The 25,672-nt window shown below is 41.9% G+C and overlaps 1 long non-coding RNA gene across 1 annotated transcript in view; it reads right to left on the reverse strand.

The window, feature by feature from the left end:
- Positions 1 to 250: 250 nt before the first annotated feature.
- LOC122563539 (uncharacterized) overlaps positions 251 to 25,672 on the reverse strand; it is a 67,535-nt gene continuing 42,113 nt past the window's right edge. Inside the window, exon 5 of the long non-coding RNA XR_015752129.1 lies at positions 251 to 969. This is a non-coding gene — a long non-coding RNA (uncharacterized LOC122563539). The remainder of the gene's footprint in view (positions 970 to 25,672) is intronic.

Below are 25,672 nucleotides of genomic sequence, written 5' to 3' on the forward strand. Positions count from 1 at the left end.
AAGGTCAGATGACAAAGACTCAATCATTACAAACCAAAAGCAGAATAATTGCAATTACAGACATGGACTATAACCTGGTGTTGTGCGATTTTTAACTTTGAACAATAACTGATGCTGTGTTCCCTGTTCCCTGTGGGGAGGGGGAGAGGGGCGTGTGCAGGGGTTAGTGTTTGCTGTAAAATAAAAGAACTGAAGCTTCCAAATCACCCCCAAAGAGGACATTACCAACAAGATTCCACTTTTTGTAGCTTTTACTGTAATAAGAATCAGACCATTGCAAATTACACCATCAATTAACTGGCAAAGGGTACTTGAAATAAAAAGGTAAATTTTATTTTAAGTAATTGACATAGCAAAGAAACGAAGTACATGGCACAAGTTTTCCAATCTCTCCCTGCACAGATCTGGCATTACACAATTCCACCCTGTGCTGCTGTTTATTTGTACAGATGAGGCCAGCGATCCTATCCACTAATATCATTCATCATTAAATGATGATTCTCAGCAAGGCACTCTCCCTTGAACACTCTGTCCCTCAGACAATAATAGTCCTGATAATGTACTTTTCCAGAATTCCTTTCAACCAATTAACCAAAAGCACCCTAATTTATATTATGGCCAGTTCTAGGAAAACACCCACCAGCTCATTAATGTCTCTAAGCTATTCAGGAAGCTTGCTGGGTTTTTCTGACCTCTCTTAGTCAGCTCACATATCGCTTCCAGCAGCTCCTGACTTCTTTTCTGCCGATTTCCCCTCAGAGTTAATCAATCACAGATGAGCAATTGATTATTCAATTGTCAATAAGAACTCCATTTTCTGAAGGAGCATCACTGGACACGAAACGTTAACTCTGAATCCTGTCCCACAGATGCTGCCAGACCTGCTGAGCTTTTCCATCAATTGCTGATTTCCGGCACCCGCAGTTCCTTCAGGGTTTTATGGAACTCCATGTGTTTTGGGTTTGCAAGCTGCATGCACAGAAAACATAAAGTTAGTTTGTTGTAACACTGCGTGTGTAACATGCTTTACTGTATTCTTCTAGTGAACCTGTGCTGTATATCCTCTAACGTGTATGCATCCTCTCTATGTGAAGGGACCAATCTGAAGGCACTTCATGGTCAGTGAGGTGCACCATTGTTCCTGCAATTGGAATAAATTAAAGGGCACCAGGTGGGTTACTTATAAGCACACATGCAGATCATGACCAGATTTTCCAGCCTCAGTCTGCCCAACCTGTGTTTGATATCCTGGCAATGAAACTAAGATCTCCCTACCTGTAGCCCTCTACAGGGTTGAGGTAGGAAGAGATTATTCCTCAATACTCTCCTCTGGAAATACTCATCAGCTTTCTGCAATCTGCAGTATTTAGGTACCAAATGCATCACTAACAATGACCATGACCAGCTTCTGAGGCTAATTTTTTAAAGTGCCCATATTGAAGGCTATCGGCTGTGTGCTGACCTTTGACCCAAAAGCAGCACAGAAAGAATAATATGTAATTTCTCTAGATTTCCTTTGGAAGGAAGGAATGTATAAAAAGGATACTTAAGGGTTTGCGTCCATAATAAATGTATCAATTCTAATTTTCTTAGATAGTCAGAAATACTGGCGACCTAGGAACCCTTAACCTGGAAGCACGGATTAAGAAAGAATCCCATGTCATTAGCAGGCACAAAGGAGAGCTACCAACAGAGGAGATAGAAGATAATGACACCGATAGAGGGTGCAGACAGAGACAAAAAGATGAATGCATAGTATTCTTGTGAAGAAACAAATCACTCTCAGAAAAAGGTTTTTCACTTCTGGGGATTTTGCTGTGAAAGCATCACGGATGAAAAAAAATCCTTGTTTGATATCTCAAGTCTGTTTTTTTCCAACAGGAGTTACTAGTTGGTCACTGTGCAGAAATGACAAGATTAATTGGAAATAGAGAAACTAAACATTAAATTCATACTTGAAGAGATAGTTTATTTAGAACAAGTAACACACATTGTAAATTATGAAGCAGACATTTAAGAAAACCATCTTATTTCTGTGAATGCATCCTGGAAACACACAGCAGACTAATTGATAGGCACAGTCACAATATTATACACATGGAGTCAATGATGTTCTTAAAGGTGAATTCCTTAATGGCAAGGTCAAAATGTAACAGGCTGAAGGGTGCAACTCAGCATTTAGATGGAAAGTAGCTTGGTTCCTGCCTCCTCTGTTGTTAGATGTTTTTAAACCAGATTAACAAAGCTGTTTTGCAAATAATGAAGCATACAGCGATCTCCACATAAACAGCAAGGTAATAAGACATCAGACAATGTATTGAGGTCTAATACAAAAGTAGAATACTGCAGATGCTGGAAATCTGAAATAAAAATGAGAAATGCTAGAACTGCTCCACAAGTCAGAAAATGCCTCTGGAGAGAGGAAGCACTATTTAAAGGCTGAACTTAACAAAGGTTGATCAATTCTGGTTCTCAGTTCACACATGTTGCCTGAATATTTTCAGCAGCTTTTGTTTCTATTTAATATTTGAAGGTGTTAGTTGTGAAGTCAATATTGAAGCATTAAGCTGTGTCACACTTTGAGTTCAGATGTTTTACTGAAAAGGCAGGGTGTTGGCTGACCGGGGAAAGAGAAGGAAGATAATCCTGTCCTCCAGGTCTCACTACCTCATGGCACATACTGCCCAAAGGGGTCCAAAGGTTTGCTTTTCGAGATTTGGTCTGTTCAGTCACATGTTGACCCGCAGCAGAAACACGAGACCCTGATGAGATGTCATCCTGAAAGGAGGGACAGCCAATGATCCAACTGGATGTCTCAGAGTATTTTATGAACCCTGAAAATAAAACATTTCTATGGATTCCTGAGGTGTATAAGTGCGGCTCTGACTCCAAGGAGCCATGCCCCAACCAGGTCAACGCCAGGATGTAGCCGAGGGCACTGGCAGAAGGGAGATGGTTGGATGCTGAGGTCTTTGCTAAGGTGAGCTGTATGCAGAGATATGAGCTAAAACAGGGCACAGAGCACAATCTTGTTCTTTAATTGTCATTTCATCTTGTGTCTCAGGACTGACATTTCATATTACGCCAATGTCAACATTTTTGTATGAAATTTGCTGTTCTGCCGTCTTAATAGAAATGCTAATCTGCTTACTATAAAAAGGAGCCAAAGGAATCTTATGTGAACAAATTATATCCAGGCCATAACTTACTGTCAAAATAACAATGAGGCCTGATGCTCGCTGTAATTTATGTGCAAACTGAACAGGCAAGGGCAAGTCTTACTAACAGTGTCCACTGTTCATTGCCTTGTCACAGTAAATTATGGCTGGTTAACTGTACACCAGTTAATGTCTAAACTGCATAATTTTAAAGTGAAAACTCCCCTATATCTTGCCCCACTCATTTATCTCCTTTATCGAACCAAAGCACTGAGAAGAGAATTAAGCAGGTACAGGTTCTGAGATTATAACTGTACGTTTTCTGAAATTTGCTGTTGAATTAGTTTAGAAACAGAAGTCAATTATGGCAACTGATTTCAGATTTCTAACCTATTTTCTGCATTGGCTTAGAAGTGTTCACCATGTGTTAAGAGATCATACTCTATCCCAGCACACAGCAATCCTTCTGCCTGAAGGTGAAAATATGAGGTCAAAGGCTCAAAACAGTAACCAATGTGTTTCTTATATCCACTGCCCTAGCTTTACCTACACTTCCCCAACCCACATCTAACCAAATGCATTTTTAAAATGTTCACCTCGGTACTTCTAGACTTACAGCACTGCTTTGATCAGACCTAACAAATGCTAACAAACTACACTGTACTTTCAAAGAAGTAAAAGTCAGAACATTATTCAGCTGAAGCAAATCAGTTTCGCCATGTTGCAATACAATCTACCAGTATATGTATGTGCCACAGAAACACCACTTCTCAGTACCGCAGGTGAAAGAAAAACTCAGTCATCCTACAGTTTTTCAGAATTGGGACTTCAAGCAATGCTCAAAGATCAATTGCTAACATAGTCACGTTGAAATAAAGCAGTCTTGCCTGTTAGTGAATCAATGCACAGTCTCTCCCTCCTACTGAAATTATTCATAACCTCCTCTCCTATTTAAATGATTCACAGCCTCCCCTCCTTGGGGAGACACTCTGCAGAGAGGTTTAGAAGTTGAAAAGGCAAAGTTGAATAACTTAATAAAATAAAGAAATATTGTAAGTGCCCAACCCTAGATCTTGTGACTTATACATTACTGCCTTTCCTTTTGTGTTGAATTTGTAAAGGAAAGTGTCAGGAAGTCATTACTTAAGAATAAAGGAGAGACATTAAAATATTTATAAATCACAATAAACTGAAGCACTTCAAAAGGCTAACCAAATGTTAATGGTTTCCTTTGGTTTGCAGATGATACATTGATGAAAATTTATGAAGCTGAGTTTGAAGGAATTTGTTGAGCAACAGGCTGCACATCAGTTTAACAAAATGGTTTGAAGAAAATTATGCACATTTTTTAATCAACCTGTTCAGAGATGTTGCTACACACCTCTGGAACAGGTGGGACTCATGCCCCAGTCTCTTAGCTCAGAGGTAGGGATATTACCACTGCTCCACAAGAAAATTGGAACATCTGCTGTAGAAGATTATGAGGTATAGTGGAGGATAAACGTGGAGAGTGAAGCAGACTCTAAGTGCTGGGGAGCCAAAAAACCTCACAGGAAAAGATTTAGGTTGCCTAAAAGCAGACAATAACGTCTCCACCATTCTTTAAAGTGTGTTAGATATTAAGAATAAAACATTGAGGCAATATTCAATCCAATCATTTCTGTAGGTCTTCAATACAAAGAGGAAATAATCTTTGTACTAATTCACTGACTACTGAACTGGGATTGGAGACAGATTGGAACCAAAATTGAGTGAGACAGTCAGGAAACATAGGATGGATCTCAAAGGGATAAATATTCCATTGGAAGCAACTATTAGCATCACTATATAATGGCTCTTTGAAGTGGACACATCATTCAGACCATTTCTTTATAGAGAAATAGCTGGAGAAGTGTGCCTTCATGTAGATGGATGGTTTTGGAGTGCACTTGGGAGATATTAGAACATTCAACATTGATCTTGACTTTGTGTAATCATTGAAGTCAATAAATATAAAGATATGTCAAATGGGTACTTTCTTGCTCTCAGCTGTTTTACAGTCTCAGGCACAATATCAGGATCTATCCTGTGTGTCTGAATTTTAATAGTTCCTTACACAATGCTTTTGAAAGACATGGTTGTTGAATATTTCATCATAAACAAACTATTATTATTAAGTTGTAAGTGTGCCCCTTTAAAGCCAATAACACTAAATGATTGTTAATTAAGTGCAGTTACAGATAATGAATGTCTAAGATATGACAGTGATGGCTGAATGAGGCTTGGAATGAGGAAGGAAACAGGCACCAGCCTTTTGGATGAGCTCAAGCTTATGGAAGGTGGGCAGGAGAGTCTTGGAATAATTGAGTCTGGAGCATCAATGAGAGTTTGAGCAATGGGGGGATGAAGCAGGTTGGAGAAGAATGAGCTTTTAATCATCAGATTGAGCTAGACAACATTAAGCCACATCAAGCCGTGCTCACCATGACTGAAGCTGCTTCTGGAATGCAACTATATCAGCAGTTTCCTCAAACCCGACTGATAACATTCTCAGCCACTGCCGGGTTCACCTTGTTGATCCTAATATTTTTATGAGAAATATTCCTACAGTGTACCATATCTTAATTAGGCCTTGTTTCAAAGGTACAGCTCTCTAATGAATACATATACAAAGGGAACCTTCTTCCTTGGTGCAAGTCCATGAATGAAAGTGGCTCTTCTTTTCAACCAGATTTCAATTATTAAATACATTTTGTTTCTTTGTTGCAGAGAATGATTACTTTATGATTTGAACTAAAGCTGTAGCTGAACAGCCTGTTATTGAAACCATTGTTTCTTCTCTTTGTTCATCTTTCAATGTTTATTGACTGTGTTCGACTGTCTTTCATTGCGGCTGTTCCAGTTAAATACGGGTGTATGGTGTTTCTTCTGCATCATTTGCATTTTTGCCCAAATGAATTGGTCACCCAAGAAGGATGAATAAGTCCACCACAACCCCCTTTATTAATATGGCAACCCAGAGATAAAAACATTATTCACAATATCTCCTACCCCCAGATATTCATCTGAATGGGTTCTTCTGCTGTCAGTGATGAAATCAAATTTTGGGAGAAAATCCAAATTTATCTCATTTCAGATGCAGCAGTTCCACTATCCCTTATCAAAAGCTGTCTTTCGATCAATGAAATATATTAATATGAATAGCTGTTGCATATTTATGAAGAAGACTTATGAAGAAGCAACAATTTGATTTGGATCAAGTCCATGTTTTTATCTACAATCTAAACAGTGGATTAAAGTTTACCAACTAGGTAGTTCTGGAATAAGATGATTCCAAACATCCACACAAACGTATCATTACCCTATTACATCAATCAGTGACACAACTGTTTTCTGTCACTAATCTCACTCAGTTCCAGGTCAGTCAGCCAAGTGACATTTAGGTGAAATAGAAACTACTTCTGTGCTGGTTTTAGTGAGCAGGCTTGGGTCCTTGGTTAGCTCAGGTGGCTGGATAGCCAGTTTGCAGAGTGCAGCCCATACCAACAGTATGGGCCCAATCCCATGCCAGCTGAGGTTACCTTGCGGGACTCCTTTCCTGTGATATGGTGACTCTCAGGTTAAACTGCCACTGACTATCGCTCTCTGATAAGAGAGTTGGACTATGACAACTTTACTTTTGCCTTTTACATAATCAGGATTCATCATAGAATCCCTTCAATGTGTGAAAGCAGACCATTCGGCCCATTCAGTCCACACCGACCCTACAAAGAGCATCCCACCCCAGATGCACACTCCTACTCTATCCCTGCATTTCCTACGGCCAATCCACCTAACCTGCATACTTTTGGACTGTGGGAGGAAACCGGAGCATCCAGAAGAAACCTTCACAGACCCAGAGAGATTGTGCAAACCCCACAGAGACAAGATGACCTGTCAGGTCAGTCCATTGTTTGCTGGATCAGTAGATGAGCTTCCCAATTAGCAAATCCCAGAAGATTGTTCTGGGATCATGCAAGAACCGCTCCACATGAACAATGTGAGAGGAGTAGCCGGGTGTAGCTCGGTACCACAGGATCAGGCTCAGGGTGGGACACTATGGCATTGGCAGGTGTTTCCATCTCTGTTCATTTTAAATTCCACTGTCGTCTGTGTCAAACCTCCTTAGAGCAGAGAAAATTAAGATGAGATTTAATAGAGGGATTCAAAACTATGAGGGGTTTTAAATGAATAGACAAGGGAATTTCTTACCACCAGGGGACATTTATTAACAGAAGATGAAGATTTAAGATAATTGGAGAAGAAAAGGAAGGAGTAGTTTCTTTCACTCAAAGGATTATGATGATCTAGGATGCACAGCCTGAGGGAGAGAGAGAGATGGAAATGGATTCAATCTCAGCCATCAAAAGGGAATTCAACCGAGACCTGAAAAGGGAAGATTTGCAGGGCTATAGGGGAAAAGCTGGAGGACCAATTAATTAGCTCAGGCATAAAATACTATTGATTCCTTTAGGTTTCTTGATCCTTATAATACAGAAAGGGGCACTGCTTGTCCGAGAGTAGTCCAAGATTTTGAAATAAGTTATCTGATTAGTCTCAGTCTTTGCTTTCTTTTCCGTAACACTGGATTTTGTTTTTCCAAGGGCATATCCACTTCCCATCAGCAAGTTGTCATTGAATCCACTTCACTACCACTGTAACCACAGCTTCAGGCAATACTTCCAAGAACAGTCAGAAAATACATTACTCTATCACAGAATGAGAAGCAGTCAGTGATGTGTGTAACAGGCCAGCAGAGAACATTCTCTGCCTTCCAATTTGTGGAATCTGATAAAATCTGTGATCATATTGTTGAATGGACATGATGGTCATTTCTCTCACATGAAACCTGTAAATGCATTTGAAAGCATTTTGAGTGCTGGTTTGAATGCGTCGGGCACTGACAGGATGCTGTATTAAATCAACAACAATTTGTATTTATGAAGTATCTTTGGTGTAATAAAACATCCCAAGGCATTGAGCAAATTGGCAGGTGACTTGCAGCTTTGCCTATTTTTAATTCCACTGTCTTCTGCAGAGCAGAGAAAATTAAAGGGAGATTTAATAAAGGTTTTCAAAATTATGGAGCATCAATAAAACAAGACACAATTAGAAGGTGTCAGAGCAGGCGACTTGTAGCTTGGTCATAGAAGTGGAGTGTCTTAATGAGGAATTTGAGGCCGAGAGGTAGAGGAGGGTATAACAGAATTTAGAGGTAAGGCAGTTAAAGGCAACAAAGGAATAATTAATGTCAGGGATGCTCAGGATGCCAGAGCTCTAGAACTAAAAATATATTATTTTCATAATCGGGAAGAAAAAGCTGCCACTAAAATAGGAAGCCTCTGTTGTGTCTTTGCTAATTACCTCAGTTCAAACAACTCTTCTAACACAATAGGATATCCTGTTATATTAAGAGTTTTTCAATTTTCCTCAAATATGGAATTAGAAAACTTACTCTTCAATTCAATTCCGTGTTGTAATTTGTTTCTTAGCTGATGGAAATTATAAGTGAAAGTTTGCATTGTTGTTAGAATGTTTTAATGTGATTTTAAAAGTTGGCATCTCCCAGCATTCTTTTCTGTGAACATTGTCAGCGATAGAGCAAACTGAACGAAAGGGAACTTGTCATCTTGTCTTTGATAATTCAATGTCTCTTTTTTAAAATTATGCCTTTTAAAGTTTGCTGTAGTAATTATCTTCTCCATTGTTGGGGGCTGTGTGAACTGATTCTTTTCATTGTCCCAATCCTGTACTGGCTCTAACAGAGTTGCAATGAAAAAGAAGCAGATATTGCCAAGAATACATATTAGACTGTATATAGCTCAGTAGTGATAACAGATCCACCAGGTTTCTGAAAGTAACAAACATTGAATTTGTTTTATTATAAAAACCCACTGAAGCAAAGATGCAAAAATTATTAATGAGAGTTCTAAATGTCCAACTATACACCCACGAACATACACTTGCACACACGATACTTAAATGTACATGCACGTAAATTACATGTACGCAATTATTACACATAATACACATTACACAATACACATACATGTTACACACATGCACATACACAAATGCATACACATGTACACATGTTCACACATGCACAAACAGCTATACACACAGACAAGCTTGAATTATCATTAAAGAACGTTGGGAAAATAGCAGTTAAATTTAGAAATAATTATTCACAGATTGTCCAAATGTAAGTTTGCAGCCAAAGTCCCTTTCCAAATAAGCTGTGGCACTATTTCTCTTTTGTCCCTGAATCATCTGGAGCTGGCTAAAGTCTCTATTCCAGAGACACTGGTGCAGATTTAGACTCCTCCTTTCGGAACACTCCAGCCATGGCTTAGAATGTGTTTCCAGCTCACAAACCTGAATGTGAAGGTTTCAAAGAAAGCCAGAGATGGAAAAGGTTGTTCTCTCTGTAGCTGGCTCTCTCTGGCTGTCTTTTGTTCAAAACCAATACACTTCACATCCACTAACTAGATCGTCTAACCCCTCTTTGTAAGTATTGAGATCCAGTCACTCCATTCGAGAAATTCGCTTTGACCTGAATGCAACATTGCTACTCCTATATGCATGGGATATCTCCTGGACATTCCTGTCCAACTCACAATGATACAAATTGATATTTCAGATAGCATATCTTCACAACACATACATGTGCTTTACTTGAAGTACAGTGAGTCATTTTAAATTAAACACTGAATGCATATAACCTTGACCTTGTGATGGGGGAGTACCAAACAAAGAATTGCACTTTTTCAAATCATGAAGCTTACAGGGATCGATATTTCTAAGCAGCATGGAAATGTGACTATGTTCATTTCAATTTAAAATTGTGAACCCAACAGTGGAGAAAGCTTGGTGATTTTCTTCTCAGTCTAAGATGTTGGAGGCGCAGATTAATTTTGACTGGGCAGCTAATGCTACTGTAAGGATCAAGGCAGTATACTTAATGATATTTAACCTTGGCATTTAAATAACTTTATTGTGATTTAATTTGAACTTTCAGAGGGTTTTTATTTGGTGTGAAGACAAATTTCTTTCAGCCGGTGTCAGTACTTTTAGTCCTGGAAAGGTTTCTGAAGGTAACCGTGATGAAATTTAATTGGGCTGTTGTGAACAAGTGCTTTTTTAAATTATTTTATCCATTATGAATTGTGTTTAGTTAATAAAATGTTGATTTGAATTAAGTTGCAAACACTGAGAGAGTTTTATCAGCCCACACAGATCAGGATCATGGTGGTGTTGCTGTAAAGTTGAGGGGAGACATGTCAGAATGCACCCAGTCATGTCCATAAGACATAGGTACAGAAATAGGCCATTCAGCCCATCATGGCTGATCTGATAATCCTCAACTCCACTCTCCTGCCTTTTCCCCACAATCATTGATACCCCTCCTGATTAAAGATCTCAGTCTTGAATAGACTTAACAACCCTGTCTCAATAGCCTTATGCTATGAAGACTTCCAAACCATCACTCCCCATCTATTCGAAATGTTCGTGCTCTTATTTTCAGATGATACCCTCTGGTCTGAGAATCTCCCACAAGAGGAAGCACCTTTTCCACCTCTAATCTGTCAAGCCCACTAAGGACCTTGTATGTTTTAATAAGGTCATGTCTTATTCTTCTAAACACCAATGAATACTGGTCAAAACGTGTGGCGCTGGAAAAACACAGCAGCATCCGAGGAGCAGGTGAGTCAACATTTTGGGCATAAGGCCTTCATCATAAATAAGGAAGTGTGTACGGGGGTGGGGGGGTTGGGGAGGGGGGAGTTGGAGGGATGGCAGAGGGGGTGGGGCTGGGGGATGTTTGTTGGGAAAGCAACAGCTAGATGCAGATGGGGGGTTGATAGTGGTAGGTCAGAGGAGAGGGTGGAGCGGATAGGTGTGAAGGAATACAGGGAGAACTAGCTATTTGAATACAGAACTGGCTCAAAGGTGCAAGACAGAGGGTGGTGGTGGAAGGTTGTTATTTAGACTGGAGGCCTGTGACCAGTGGATTGGTGCTGGGTCCACTACTTTTTGTCATTTATATAAATGATTTCGATGTGAGCATAAGAGGTATAGTTATTAAGTTTGCAGTTGACACCAAAATTGGAGGTGTAGTGGACAGTGAAGAAGGTTACCTCAGATTATAACAGGATCTTGACCAGATGGGCCAATGGGCTGAGGAGTGGCAGATGGAGTTTAATTTAGATAAATGTGAGTTGCTGCATTTTTGGAAAGTAAATCTTAGCAGGACTTATACACTTAATGGTAAGGTCTGAGGGAGTGTTGCTGAACAAAAAGACCTTGGAATGCAGGTTCATAGCTCCTTGAAAGTGGAGTTGCGGGTAGATAGAATAGTGAAGAAGGCGTTTGGTACGCTTTCCATTATTGGTCAGAGCAGTGAATATAGGAGTTGGGAGGTCATATTGCGGCTGTACAGAACATTGGTTAGGCCACTTTTGGAATATTGCGTACAATTCTGGTCTCCTTCCTATGAGAAGGATGTTATGAAAATTGAAAGGGTTCAAAAAGATTTACAAGAATGTTGCCAGGGTTAGGATTTGAGCTATAGGAAGAGACTGAATAGACTGGGGCTGTTTTCCCTGGAGCGTCAGAGACTGAGGGGTGACCTTCTAGAGGTTTACAAAATCATGAGGGGCATGGATAGGATAAATAGAAAAGGTCTTTTCCCTTGGGTGGGGGAGTCCAGAAGTAGAGGGTATAGGCTTAGGGTGAGAGGGGAAAGATTTAAAAGGGACCTAAGGGACAACGTTTTCACACAGAGGGTGGTGCAGGCATCTGAATGGTATATGAATAGGAAGAGTTTAGAAGGATATTCCACCAGGACCTTAAATTCACATGGAAACATTCCATCCCAACCTTAAATTCACCTGGACCATCTCTGACACCTCCTTCCCCTTCATGGACCTCTCCATCTCCATCAGTGACGACCAACTCAACACTGACATTTTTTACAAACCCACTGACTCCCACAGCTACCTGGATTACACCTCTTCCCACCCTACCTCCTGCAAAAATACTATCCCATATTGCCAATTCCTCCACCTCTGCCATATCTGATCCCAGGAGGATCAGTTCCACCACAGAACACACCAGATGGCCTCCTTCTTTAAAGACTGTAATTTACCCTCCCACGTGGTTGAAGATGCCTTCCAACGCATCTCATCCACGCACTCACCTCCGCGCTCACACCCTACCCCTCCAACCACAACAAGGACAGAACCCTCCCAGTCCTCACCTTCCATCCCACCAACCTCTGCATAAACCGCATCATCCACTGACATTTCTGCCACCTTTCAAACTGACCCCATCACCAGGGATATATTTCCCTCCCCACCCCTTTCCAATTTCCGCAAAGACTGTTCCCTCCGTGACTACCTGGTCAGGTCCACGCCCCCACCCCAACAACCCACCCTCCCATCCTAGCGCCATCCCCTGCCACTGCAGGAATTACAAAACCTGCGCCCATACCTCCCCCCTCACCTCCATCCAAGGCCCCAAAGGAGCCTTCCACATCCATCAAAGTTTCACCTGCACTTTCTCAAATTTCATTTATTGTTTTCGCTGCTCCCGATGCAGTCTCCTCTACATTGGGGAGACTGGACACCTTCTCGCAGAGTGCTTCAAGGAACATCTCTGGGACACTCGCACTAATCAACCCCAACGTCCCGTGGCCGAACATTTCAACTCCCCCTCCCACTTTGCTGAGGACCTGCAGCTTCTGGGCCTCCTCCACCACCACTCCCTCACCACCCGATGCCTGGATGAAGAACCCGCCTTGGAACCCTTCAACCCCAGGGCATCAGTGTGGACTTCACCAGTTTCGTCATTTCCCCTCCTCCCACCTTACCTCAGTTCCAGCTCAGCACCATCCTCATGACCTATCCCACCTGTCCATCTTCCTTCCCAGCTATCTGCTCCACCCTCCTCTCCAACCTATCATCTTTACCCCTTCCTCCATCCACATATTGCACTCTCAACTACCTTCTCCCCAGCCCCACCCCCTCCCATTAATCTCTCCACCCCCAAGGCTTCCAGCCTCATTCCTGGTGAAGGGCTCCTGCCCGAAACGTCGATTTTCCTGCTCCTCAGATGCTGCCTGACCTGCTGTGCTTTTCTAGCACCACTCTAATCTCGCCTTTAGAAGGATATGGCCAAGTACTGGCAAATGGGACTAGATTAGGTTGGGATATCTGGTCAGCATGGACAAGTTGGACCAAAGGGTCTGCTTCCATGCTGTACATCTCTATGACTCTATGACTCTAACATGGACAGGTGGGACAGTTTAAGAGGGTGGTGCTGAGTTGGAGAGTTGGATCTGGGACGAGGTGGGAGGGTGAGGGGAGTTGAGGAAACTGCTCAAATCAATGTTCATGCCGTGTGGTTGGAGGGTCCCAAGGTGGAAGATGAGGCGTTCTTCCTCCAATCGTTAGGTGCCTTGGATTTGGTGGCGGAGGAGGCCCAGGATTTGCATGTCCTTGGCAGATTGGGAAGGGGCTTTGAAGTGGTTGGCAATGGCAATGGGGTTGTTTAGTGTGTGTGACCCAGAGATGTTTCCTGAAACGTTCTGTGAGCTGGCATCCTGTTTCCCCAATGTAGAGGAGACCATATCGAGAGCAGTGGGCACAGAAGATGAGGTGTTTGGATGTGCAGGAAAATCTTTACCGAATGTGGAAGGATTCTTTGGTGCCTTGGACGGAGGTGAGGAGGGAGGTGTGGGCACAGATCCAATGAATATGGGCCCAACCTACTCACCACTCCTCATAAGACAGTCCCTCTATACCTGGGTAAAAATCACACAACACCAGGTTAACTTTGTACACCCCAGTCCAACACCGGCCTCTCCAAATCATGACCTCTATACCTGATATTAGCCAAGTTCTGGACTGCCTCCAGTGCTGGTCTATCTTTCCTCAGGTAAGAGACTGCTCACAGTATTCCAGCTGTGATTCGATTAGTGTCTTGGACAATTTGAGCAAAACCTCCCGAATCTTTATTCTGCAACTCACCCTTGAGGAACTTTATTAAGGGTGGAACCAGTTTTTGATAGGTTTCAAGACATTCTAGAAGCTGAGTTGCAAGTTGAAGTGCAGAAATGTTTTGATTACGGAGAAGTTTTAATACCCTTGTAAATACACCTGTTGCACACTTAAGAAACTAACATAATTTCTATATTACTCGGAGATACATAGAGTATTCAGCAATCCCTGTTTCTGTGCTGTTGATGAGGTTCCTGCTTGCCTGATCCTTGGCAGTACTTGAGGCCTGACACAGGATGACAAACCTGGTAACCATGGCAATGGAGGAAGACGGGGAGTGTGGAAGCATGGTCAGGAAGCAGATATTACATGGCTCAATACCCTCACCCTCAATCTCACCCAAAATCTATAGTTACTTGTGGATTCATGTGAGTAAACATTAAATCACTGTGGTGATTGGAATGAGGGCCAGGTGGATCTTATTGGCTATGTGATCCTTGACTGGGGTTGTTAACCTGGGCCAATCAGGAATCCCAGTCAATAAGATCTAGCTGGCCCTTGCTCGAGTCACTACAATCAGCAATAACATTTGACATAACCCAGGCTGAAGGCAGAGAAAAGATTAATAATATGTTGATGATTGCTTCAAGTCAGAAAATACGGCGGGTGGCCTCTTTGACCCATCTGGGTGTGACAAAAAGTGAAAAAGTTCAAGTTTTTAAGATAATTTTTAAAAAAGTCAATCTAACCCAGCATTTGCTTCCATTGACATGTTTCAAACAGAACAGTATACACAGGAACAGTTCCTTTGGCCCACTGTCTGTGCTGAACATGATACCATTCTAAACTAATCCTGTCAGCCTGACCATGGTCCTGCCTGTTCATATGTCTGTTAAAATGTGTCTTAAATTTTGCTAATGTACCTGCTTCCAGCATTCCCTCTGACAATGCTTTCCATGAGCCTCCAACCCTCCATGCCCCCAAGTATTTGACCTTTTCACCCTGGGAAAGAGACTCCAACTATCCACCTTATCCAAGTCTCTCATAACTTTATATACTTCTATCATCACCCCTCCCCCTCGCCCCAGCCAGCCTCTGACACTCCAATGAAAACAATCCAGGTTTCTCCTTATAGCGAATACGTGCCAATACGGACAATAAAGCTCTTTGCACCCTCTCCATATCCTTCCTACAGTGTGATAACTAGAACTGTACTCAATACTCCAAACGGGGCCTAACTAAAGTCTTATACAGTTGCATTATAGCTTTAGGAATAGAGCAAACGAGAACTAAAGGGCTTCTATTATTGCCTCTGTCTGACCAACAGGGGCTGGGAAACACGGTAAGTATTTGACCAAAGGGCAAAGGCAGAAACAATTAAAGCTAACTAAAAATGCAACAACAGTTAAAAGTGTAAACTGGTTGATTATTCATTCCTCAGATATGGGCATCGCACGCACGGCCAGTGCTTATTGTCCATCTGTGACTTCTATTGAAATTGTGGTGGGGTGGGCTGCCTTCTTGCACTGTTGCAGTCTTTGTAGTGTTGGTCCCAGCACAGTGTTATTAGGGAGGGGAATCACAGGATTTTGACCCAGCGACAATAAAGGAACAGCAATACAATTCCACGTCATGATACATTGTAAATTGAAGAGGAACATGCAGGTGCTAATGCTCCCATGTGTCTGCTGCCCTTGTCCTTTCAAAGGTTCTGGGTTTGGAAGGTGCTGTCAGACTTGCATTGCTGAATTACTGCAGCATTCCTTGTAGATGATACACTCTGTGACTCTCAAGTGATGGTGGAGGGAGTCATTTTTAAGTGGGTGGATGGAATGCTAATCAAGCACATTGCATTGACCTGAAACACGTTGTGCTTCTTTAGAGACACACCATTGAGATAAATGAACAGTATCTCATTACATTCCTGAATTATGCCTTGTGGACAGGTTTTGGGGAGTCAGTAGATGCGTTACTTACCGCAGAATTCCCAGCCTTTGACTGTGTCCTGTAGCCAGAGTATTTATACGTCTACTCCAGTAAAGTTTCTAGTTGCATGCCAACCATCATAAGAACATAAACATAAGAATATTAGCACTACGAGCAGAAGTTGTCAATCTGGCCCTTCGAGTCTGCTCCGCCATTCAGTAAGATCATGGCTGATCTTTTTGTGGCCTCAGCTCCACTGACCCGCCCTCTCACCTTAACCTTTAATTCCTTCATTTTTCAAAAAAACTATCCAAGTTAGCTTTACAAACATTTACTGAGGAAGCCTCAACCATTTCACTGGGCAGGGAATTGCACATTCACAACCCTCTGGGTGAAGAAGTTCCTTCTCAGTTCAGTCCTAAATCTGCTCCCCCTAATCTTGAGGCTATGCCCTCTTGTCCTAGTTTCACCTGCCAGTGGAAACATCCTCCCTGCTTCTATCTTATCCATCCCTTTCATAATTTTATATGTTTCTATTCATTCTTCTGAATTCCAATGAATATAATCCCAATCTACTCAGTCTCTCCTCATAAGCCAATGCCCTCAACTCCAGAATCAACCTAGTGAGCCTCCTCTGTACCCCCTCTAGTGCCGGTACATCCTTTCTCAAGTAAGGAGACCAAAACTGTACACAGTACTCCAAGTGTGACCTCACCAACACCTTGTACTGCGGCAACACAACCTCCCTGCTTTTAAACTCAACCCCTTAAGCAATGAAGGACAAAATTCCATTTGCCTTCTTAATTACTTGTACCCGCAGACCAACCTTCTGTGATTCATGCACAAAGACACCCACGTCCCTCTGCACAGCAATATACTGCAATGTTTTACCAGTCAAGTAATAATTCTTTCACTGTTGCTCCGACCAAAATGGATGACTTCAGATTTATTAACATTGTAGCGAGTTTTGAGAAGATTATTAACATTGTATTCACTCACTTAAACTATCTATGTTTCTCTGCAAGGCTTCACAGTCCTCTATACACTTTGCTCTGCCACTCATCTTAGTGTAATCTGTAAACTTTGACACAGTGCATGTGGTCTCCAACTCCAAATCATCTATATAAATGGGGAATAATTGCGTGCCAACACTGATCCTTGAGGCACACCACTAGTCATTGATTGCAAATCAGAATAGCACTAATTTATCCCCACACTTTGCTTTCTGTTAGTTAACCAATCCTCCATCCTTGTTAATACATTACCCATAACACCTTGCATCTTTATTTTCTGCAGCAGCCTTTTGTGTGGCACCTTGTCAAATGTCTTTTGGAAATCTAGATACACCACATCTACTGGATCCCTGTTGTCCACTGTGTTCATAGAATTCCAAAAGATTAGTTAAGTATGACCTGCCCTTCTTGAACCCATGCTGTGCCTGTATAATGAGATGATTTTTATCTAGATGTCTTGCTTTTTCTTGCTTGATAATAAACTCAAGCATTTCCCCCACTATATAAGTTAAGCTAACTGGTCTATAATTCACCATATTTTTTCTATCTCCCTTGTTAAACACTGTTGTCACATTTGCTGTTTTCCAATCTGCTAGAACGGCCCCAGAATTTAGTGAATTTTGGAAAATTACCACCAGTACACTTGCTAATTCTCCAGCCATCTCCTTTGGTACCTTGGGACACATTCCATCAGAGGCAGGAGACTTATCAAGCCATAGCGCCATTAGCTTGCCCAACACTACCTCTTCCATGATAATGATTGTTTCCAGGTCCTCACCTACCTTCATCTCTTTGTCAATTACTGGCATCTTATTAGTGTCCTCCACTGTGAACACTGATACAAAATGCCTGTTCAATGCCTCAGCCATTTCCTCATATCCCATAACTAAATGCCCCTTCTCATCCTCTAAAGGACCAACGTTTACTTTAGCCACTCTTTTGTTTTATATATTTATAGAAACCTTTGCTATCTGTCTTTATATTCTGAGCTAGTTTTTTTTTCTCATGTTCTATTTTATAGCTCTTTTCTGTGGTCTTCTGTTGACCTTTAAAGTTTTCCCAATCTCCTCGCTTTCCACTGGTCTTGGCCACTTTGTGTGCCTTCTCTTTCAATTTGATAGCCTCCTTTATTTCCTTAGATATCCATAGCAGATTACCCCTTTTCCCACATTCCTTCCTTTTCATTAGTATATACTTTTGCTGATCATGCTGAAAAATTGCTTTGAAAGTCCTCCACTGTTCGTCAACTGTCCCACCATAAAGTCTTTGCTTCCAGTCTACTTTATCCAACTCGTCCCTCATCCAACTGTAGTCTCTCTTGTTTAAGCACAGGACCCTGGTATTGGTTTTTATTGTTGTACTTTCTATCTGTATTCTAAATTCAACCATACTGCGATCGCTCCTTCCAAGAGGATCCCTAACTATGAGGTCATTAATTATTCCTGTCTCATTAGGCAGAACCAGCTCTAGGATAGCTTGCTCCCTCATTGATTCCATTACATACCGTTCAAGAAAACTATCACGGATACATTCAATGAACTTCTCCTCAATGACCTGTCTTCAGTTACATTCCGTCTGAACACCCTCTAAAACACCATTTACCCTGTCCCCATGCCCATTGTATGCTCATAACTTGTCCAGGAACATCACACAGAGGCATGCAATTGTACAGATACAAAGTCAAATGTACATTTTTGTTTACAGATAGTAAAAGGGAACAGAAAGGAACAATTCCAACCAAATGTTGGCAACCTGACCAACCTGGTTCAACCAATCAACTTGTAGATTAAAATCCCCCATGATAATTGCTGTTCCATTTTTACTGACATTAGTTACTTCTTTATTTATTGCCAGCTCCAATGTGATATTATTATTTGGTGGCCTATAGACTACACCTATCAAGGATATTTTTTTCTTAGAATTTCTAATTTCCACCCAAATGGATTCAACCTTATCCTCCGTAGAACCTACATCATCTTTCAGCATCGCCCTGATGCCATCCTTGAATATCAGAGCTACAGCACCTCCCTTACCTTCCTGTCTGTCCTTCTGAATAGTCTGATACCTCTGGATATTTAACTTTCATTCATGACCATCCTGCAACAGTGTCTCCTCAATGGCTACTAAATCATATTCATTTGTGATGATTTGTGCCGTTAACTCATCAACCTTGTTACGAATGCTAAAAACATTCAGGCAGTGTTCTTATGCTAGTTTTTGTACCATCTTTATGAATTCCAACATCTCCAATAATAATATCTCCTGAGTTATCCTTCCTTTTCACTTCTTTCATAGTCTGCCATGTAGTTAAACCCTCCTGCACACATGTTAACCTGCTGCTTTCCTTTCTATTTACCACCATGCATCCTGTCGTTTTCCCCTTCTGTTCCCCCCGACTCACCATTTTAAAGTCCTAATGACCACCCTATTTATCATTTTCAGGATATTAATGGTGGGGGATTCAGTGGTGGCAATGCCAATGAACATCATGGAGAGATGGTTAGACTCGTTCTTCTTGGAAATGATCATGTCTGGCACTTGTCTGGTGTTCATCACCTAGCAGAGCAAGCTTTATAATTGCGGAAGTTTTGCTGCAGTTAAGAAGTTGAGAATAGGACAGAACACTGTGCGATCAGTAGTGAAAAGCCCATTTCTGACAATATTTCAAAAGCACATGCCGAGGTTGGATTGCAGTGTAACTATAGAACCAAACTATCCTTAAACTTCAGGGCATTCTTGAATTTCAGGCCCGTGCCACCTTGCGGCAGGAGTGAACAGCTGGGGCTGTCTATCGAGGACTTGTGCTGGCCTTTGACATCTGAGAACCTGCTTGGAGGAACAATGAACCTGGGAACCAGGTTGTACTGCTAGTATACTATTGAATAGGAACGGAAGATCATATCAGTATCTGTAATTATTGTTACAAGAAATTGTGTGTGAGTCATCAGTGGTATAATTGTCACTGGGTTTATTAGAGTTAGAACAAACTTGAAATGTTTTTATTGTGACAGTAACTGGTGGGAAATCTGCACAGCAAATGTTACATTTTTATATATTATGAAGAATTCTATGGCTGTAACCAACATATTACCAGCAGCCGAGGGCAAATTTATGCCGCTGAAAAATCTATCAAGGCAAACATAAAGGTCAGGCCACTCTGTCTGGTCAAAATATAATCCAACAGACCAATCACTGAAAAGAGTAGAAGATATTTTGGTCTATGACCATTAAGTGGTTATTTCAAAATCAATGTGAAGAGAAAAACTTTGAAAGCTTCACAGGGGACCTTCTAGATATCGCAAAGTGCAGAGCAAAAGCACAGTAATCAGTGTAGTGACCACTATTTGAAATGAAATACAGGATTACATTTCATCCCATCCAATACAGCCTAGTGCCTAAAGACATAGTCAATATTCCAGGAAAGACTCACAATGTTTGATGTTAGGAGGAAAGTGTGCATTGTTCTAATAGGCTGTTATTCGAGATGGGTTGAATTGGCAAGGCTTCATTAAACCACAGTGAACTCAGTGTCAGAGCACTGAAACGGATCTTTGTGATATACAGTGATGGCAGTGATATTTATAATAATGATTACAGACACCGTGGGCTGAATTTGATGTATTTTGTCTGAGCTGTCTTTCTTTTGTGGGTTCACTGTGAGGTCTTTAAAATTCTCTTTCTGTATCTTACCAACCGCACCTCACTCATTACCCACGCCTTCCTTAGGGTCTTCTTCATTCCCAATTCCCACCCAAATCTATGATGCACTGTTCCCAGAACCACTCACACTCAGACAAGTATTTGTAAATAGGCATTGCCCTTCACTGACAATGTCACATCATATAAACCACAACGCCACACTACCCATGGCATGTGACTAATACTCTGCCCACACAGACTATCCCATTCTCTCACCCTGGGTACTGTTTAACCACAAATCTACATGTTTGACCTGTCTTTAGTTACATTCCATCTGAACACCCTCTAAAACACCATTTACCCTTCAAAGTTTGTGAGAAGATTTGTAGCTCGGGTGCTCGTTGCTGTGGTTCTGTTCGCCGAGCTGGAAGTTTTTGTTGCAAAAACTGCGACCACTAGGACCACACAGCACACAAACCAACAGCCACACTCAGACAAAACTCACCAGAACGAAGGACCCGATACCCAGCATGAGCAAAACTAATGTAGTGTACAAAATCCCATGCAAGGACTGCACAAAACACTATATAGGACAAACAGGAAGACGGCTAACGATCCGCATCCACGAACATCAACACGACCAGCTATCCCTAGTAGCCACACACGCAGACAACAAGCAACATGAATTTGACTGGGACAACACTACCATTATAAGCCAAACAAAGAACAGCCAGGGAATTCCTAGAAGCATGGCACTCATCCACAAACTCCATCAACAAACACATCGACCTGGACCCAATATACCGGCCACTACAGCGGACAGCTGAAACTGACAACCGGAAGCGGCAGAGACAGGCCACTATAAATGCTGGAGGAAACACCACAGAAGCGCTTCAAAGGAGGCTCCCAAGCACTGAAGATGTCACCTAGACAGGAGACGAAACGTTTGCAACAAAAACTTCCAGCTCGGCGAACAGAACCACAGCAACCATTTAACCTGTCCCCATGCCCATTGTGTACTCATAACTTGTCCAGGAACATCACACAGAGGCATGCAATTGTACAGATACAAAGCCAAATGTACATTTTTGTTTACAGATAGTAAAAGGGAACAGAAAGGAACAATTCCAACCAGATGTTGGCATCATGACCAGTGACTGTTCTACTTTCTGTGATGGTCAGTGACACCGTCTCCAGGAACCGGGTGTCAATCAGCTCCTGTCTGGTTTGGAGAACCCGACACAGCTGAGCTCTATCATAGGCGAGGAGAGCTTCCTCCTCCCTCCCCACTGTCCTCCCCCTCCTTGGAAGGCTGCTCCCACTGTCTCAGTCCCTCAGTGTCCAGCACCCCCACCTCATCGGCTCCGATTGGACAGATCACAGAGAGTGCCAGGATGAAGTGACACGCATATACCCAAGACTGGCCCAAGCAGTGGGACTTCACTTTCAGCTGTCTCAGTGTCTGCTCCACCATTGCCCTGGGCAAAGCCTGGACAGCGTTATGTCTGTGCTCCATATCCATTAGGGCACTGGGCAATGGCGTTAACACTGTTGGTGTCAGTGGGTAGTCCGTGTCCCACAGTAAGGCCCCTGGACTCTAAGAACACACCAGGTACATGCGAGAGCTACAGGGTGTAGGAGCCTTGGCAGCTGACTGGGTAGTGGGCACACCCCTCCAAGAAGTGGCAGCGGTAATCACGGGTGCTCACTCCAGCTTCCTTGTCATGTTTTCCTAAAGTCAAACGTATTTGGTGAGTTGGGAGGCTGCATATTAACGTGCTACTGACAAAGTGTGGAACAAGTAACAGTGGTTGTTAATTGGCAACTCACTTTGCCACTTGTGTAAAGTGTAACAGAAGGTCAGAGTTGCTGCTGATCTCGAGATGGACCTTGCTGCTCCTATCATCTGATCCTACCACTCACTATAGTTCACATTGCTAACATCTCTTTAAAATTCCACTTTCCATAGGTAGGCCAAAGTAAATGACTGGAATAATGGAGACCAAGGAGAGGGAGACCTGGGGGGGTGATGTTGTTCCATAAGATTCATGTGAGCCATGACAATGTAACTGACTGACATCAAAAGATACTAGATGAGTTTCGGGTGAGGGAAGAGCAAGGTCTTAGACACCATACTAGAGATTACTTTGTACGAAATTAAATGGAAGAGTGTACCAGTATTTTTTGGAGTTAAAAAGCCTTACGTTGAAATATGAACATACAACCTCAGGCCCCACAGCTCATCTACTCCACACCAGAATGTCAAAATGTAGGCAGTAGTTCTGACTTAAAGCCCCAGATAAAGCAGTCAGTATCCTTAGATTTTACAGATCAGGCTTCTTACAAACAGCTGCAGAGAATCTCTGAAATGTAAGCCAGGGATCAGTAAAGAAATGCTTAAGTGGTTGATATAGCAGCGTATTGCACTTCATTATGGGCCAGGTAGACATCTCCTGGAGACTCGGCTGATTGAAACTTGTTTCTCGAGGGTTTACATCCATTGTCAAATGAGCAGCTGTATAAAAATGCATATCTCCCTTTGGAGCTTCAATTTATTGGCTAAGGGGTAATTCAAGAATCCAGGAAAATCCAAAATCCAGCATGGTTTTGGTGCCGAGAGTGCTCTCTTTCAGACATTATATCTTTATGACTGTTACCATCATCTCAGCAACTGTTGTAAAATGGTCTTGTACTTAGATTAGATTCCCTACAGTATGGAAACAGGCCTTTCAGCCCAACAAGTCCACACCAACCCTCTGAAGAGTAACCCACCCAAGTCCCATTCCCCACTCCATATTTATCCCTGATTAATGTACCTAACACTATAGGCAACTTAGCATGGCCAATTCATCTGGCCTGCACATCTTTTGGATTGTGGGAGGAAACCCATGCAGACACAAGGAGAACATGCAAACTCCATACTGACAGTTGCCCGAGGCTGGAATTGAAAACAGATCCCTGGCACTGTGAGGCAGCAGTGCTAACCACTGAGCCACTGTGCCACCTGTGTGTCGTGATGCAGTATTTGTTTGGTCTTGGTATAAGGATTTGATGTGAGGTGGCACAGAATTCTAAGATTACTGCCTCTGGTTTCAGATATTGAAATCTACTGTTCAATACTACTTTACTTTTGTTCAAAAGCAGAGGCACTCCATGAGTTACTGCAGAGATGAAAAAAAATGTAAAGTTAAAAATACAACTTGCATCTTCATAACAGAGACCCACAAGCTAACTATGAAAATTTATGAATTTATGCCTTAATGGGTTGAATATTCAACATCACTATTTATTTGTTGACAATTTTTTTAAAGGAGCTGTAATTCCTTACACAACCAAGACAGATTTTTTTAAAAATCTGTCTAAATCTTTTCATTTATAGTTCATGCTTTTAGAAAGATCCACTGCCAAAAAGATTTCCAGCTGTGAGGCCTCCACTATTTATAGGATAGAATCAGTGTGTGTCTGCGTGGGTGGGAAAAAAAACTATGTTCATAAACAACAAGGTATACACACACAGGATGAGGCTGGTCCAATTCATCCTGGGAGAAAGGAGACTTGGCACCAAAATGTGAACTTTTTAAAAATGCAAAGGGAAATGTGAAAAGATTCTCCTCTGCTTTCCTAATTGAAACCACATGTTGTGTCAACTCCCATCGTTTGTTCTATTGTCATGAGGAATTTATGATGCAAATGATAGAGTCAAGGTTAATGCAGCACTTATATAGAATTGAGAGAATTTCACTTTACCACAGGATACCAGTACCTTACCTCATCTAATTGTGTCAACATATCCATCTCTTCACTTCAGTGAAGAGGGTAGATTGAAGAAGTTGGGACTGTTCTTCTTCAAGAGAAGAATGCTAAGAGGAGATGAGATAGAGCTTTTCAAAATTATGAGCAGGTTGGTTAGACGAGAGAGGGAGAAGCTGATACCACTCGTAAAAGAAAAAAAGAACGCGAGGGTGTGGATTCAAAGTGATGTGCAAACGAAGGAAGGATAATCGAAGAAAAACCCTTTACCTACAGTCAGTCGCTAAGGTCTGAAATGCACTGCTTGTAACTTTGGTGGGAAATGGTTCAATTGAGGCATTCTCGGCAGTGCTGGATGATTATTTGGATAGCAAAGGTGTGCAGGGATATGGGGAAAAGGCAGAAGAATGATGCTCATAAATAGAACTGGTGCAGGCATGATCACAGAATCCCTACAGTGTGGAAGCAGGCCATTCGGCCCATTGAAGACCATCCCACCGGACCCACCCTATCCCCATAACCCTGTCTTTCCCATGTCCTTTATCAATGACCATCAATGAAAAGTAGATTGCCTCGTGATTATTTTATTGTTGATTGTGGGAGCCTGCTGTGTTTAAACTGGGTACAATATTTACTACATAATGACAGTAAACAAAGGTCAAAAGTGCCTACAAGGCTGTAGTGCTCTTTGGTGGAAGTGTCATATATAAATTGACCTGTCGCTCTCTCTTTCACTGGTTGAGGAGTGGCCTGTTGGGAAAGTATGAGTCTGGAGCTAGCTTGATGTTCACACAATCTCCTTGCTGCAAACTCTCAGGTCTTCCACATGGACAGCAGATTAACATGCTTGAATAACTTTAAGCAGTAGTTATAATCAAGACTATAGTCACAAACAGTCTGTCATCTTGGCAAGGGTACTCATTGTCAGAACACTTGCTGTGTTTTGCTTTATTTTTATCATTTTTGGTTCACAGCTGTGGACTGTGAGCTAAAGCTCAAGGTGACCTTTGGACTGTGAGCAGCAACTTGTTTTCGAAACAGACAGACCAAACCAACTTATATTGGCCATGCAGAAAAATTAACTAAAGGTGGATTCTTGTTCAAAGAACTCCAAAGACAGTACAACTCCAGAGAGTCACTGTGCTCAAACAGAGGGAGCGGCACA

This window comes from Chiloscyllium plagiosum, unplaced genomic scaffold (genome assembly GCF_037043375.1).
Source record: "Chiloscyllium plagiosum isolate Xiang-an unplaced genomic scaffold, Cpla_swu_hap1 HiC_scaffold_30, whole genome shotgun sequence".
NCBI lineage: Eukaryota > Metazoa > Chordata > Chondrichthyes > Orectolobiformes > Hemiscylliidae > Chiloscyllium > Chiloscyllium plagiosum.